We start from the raw sequence: 2189 nt of genomic DNA on the forward strand, positions 1-2189 counted from the left end.
GTTCTATATTTATGAGAGCAATTGGGAACAAAATGAGTGAAAATCAGAAAGTCAGAGCAAGTTTCAAGAGTCACACGGGTTGGGCCATTCCACACGGGATGACTACATGGCCATGTGAGCCACACAACCATGTGCCAGATCGTGTGGAAATCATAAATCACACTTCAAACCTGCAGAAAAACGTGTTCTTTAGGTTTTTCAGGCATTTTAAGACATATACATGACAAAGATGAGAAGAGGGAAGTGAGTCGTCATAGAATACTCAAGAAAACAACTCGAAAAACACCATTGAAGCCGACTTTGAAATAGATTTCCTTCAAGATTGAAGATCTCCTTTTGATTTCTTTGAAGTTTATTATGAGTTTATTTATTTCTTGTAGTTATATTGTCTTTGGGATGTTTTTATTTGCCATCATGAACTAATTTTCCAAATACCTAGGGAGATGAACCCTAGGATGGATTCTGTTATTTGATTTCTATTTTTACGCAACAAATACTTGGACCTTGTTCTAAATTATGAGTGCTTAATCATTGGTTTGATATTTCTATACTATTAATCCATGTTTGATGTGCTTAAATTAGAAGAGGAATCGACCCTGCTTAAGAGTAGATCTAGCATAATTGAGTGGAGTTGCATGCAATCCTAGAAAAAGGATGACATAAATCTACCGAATTAGGGTCAAATCTAATAGGGGGATCCATATATCGAGTTAATAAGATAATAGGGGTTTTAATTAGAAAGAAATTTCAATTAATCATCCTAGAGTCAGTTTCTTTTAGTCTTGAAGAGAGATATTAGCATAATTTAGGGATTTCTACAGATCAAGATACTAAGTGAAGAAATTGCGTAAGTTAGATTGATGATGACAAATGAAGTCTAGGTGAATTCTTTCCTGGGTATTGTTTTGCTTTTTGGTTGTTAATCGGTTATTTTTCTGATTTGTTCTTTGTCGGGTTTGTAGTTAATTAATTTAGTTAATTTAGTTTTAATCAATCACTTGAATTTATCGGTTAAATAATAGAAATACAATAATTACTAGTAGTGTTAGTTTTCGTGGGAACGATATCTTTACTCACTGTAGCTATACGATTAATTGATAGGTGTACTTACTTTTTTCAGATTTTTTGTTGGTTTACGATTGCATTAAGTTTTGGTGCCATTGCCGGGGACTTAAGTATTAGGAAAACTTTATTTCTATTAATTTAGCCAATTTTATCTTTATTTTAATATTTTTTTAATTTAAGTTTTACATTCTAATTTTTCGTTTTTTTATTCTAACAAGAGTTTTTGGTTTATGACTAGAGGAAACTCGTCAGAATCGTTAATTTTTTATAGTAAAGTTGAAATGAATACTCGTAGAAATCGTAAAGAGGTTAGAGAAGCATGACAAAATCAATAGAATATAGTAGATGATAAAGATGAAAAGGATATTACTGGAGAAATGAGTGATAATCAAAATATCCAGTAACTTCCTACAGTTCTTGCTCATCAGACTATGTATGATTATGCTAAGCCTACTCTGATTGGGGTTGAATCAAGTATCGCTAGACCAACTATTGCTATAAATAATTTTGAGCTGAAGTCGAACACAATTTAGATGGTACAAAATATGTTCAGTTTGATGGTTTGCAAGATGAAGATCCGAATGCTTATTTCGCTAACTTCTTAGAAATTTGTAATACTTTCAAGATCAATGGTGTTACTGATGATGCCGTACGCTTATATTTGTTCCCATTCTCTTTAGGAGGCAAGGCAAAACAATGGTTAAATTCATTGCCATGAGGTTCTATTACAACTTGGGATCAGATGACTGAAAAGTTTCTGTTGAAGTACTTCCCACTGGCTAAAACAATTAAGTTGAGGAACAACATCTCTTCTTATGCTCAAATTGAATTAGAGATATTATATGGTGCCTGAGAGAGATTTAAAGATCTTTTGAGAAGGTTCCCTCATCATGAGTTACTTTTTTGGTTACAAGTTCAAACCTTTTAAAACAGTTTAAATCATTCTACTAGGCAACTAATTGATGCAGCAGCTCAATATTTCATTGAGGAGATGTCACTGAATAACTATCAATGGCAACTATGTTAGCAAATTAGGTTGAAGCTCTTGGTAAAAAAATTAGGGTTTGAATTTTTCTAAGCAGGTGAATCTGATGATGTAGTGTGATGCGAATAAAGTGGGGACG

At 32.8% G+C, this 2189-nt stretch overlaps 1 non-coding gene across 1 annotated transcript; it reads right to left on the minus strand.

Annotated features, from left to right (window-relative positions):
- Positions 1–1855: 1855 nt before the first annotated feature.
- LOC128039480 (small nucleolar RNA R71) lies at positions 1856–1962 on the minus strand. Its single transcript, XR_008193984.1, has one exon. It is a non-coding gene; the product is annotated as a small nucleolar RNA R71 (small nucleolar RNA).
- Between the last annotated feature and the right edge of the window lie 227 nt (positions 1963–2189).

The sequence above is a fragment of the Gossypium raimondii genome, chromosome 2, assembly GCF_025698545.1.
Source record: "Gossypium raimondii isolate GPD5lz chromosome 2, ASM2569854v1, whole genome shotgun sequence".
Lineage (NCBI taxonomy): Eukaryota > Viridiplantae > Streptophyta > Magnoliopsida > Malvales > Malvaceae > Gossypium > Gossypium raimondii.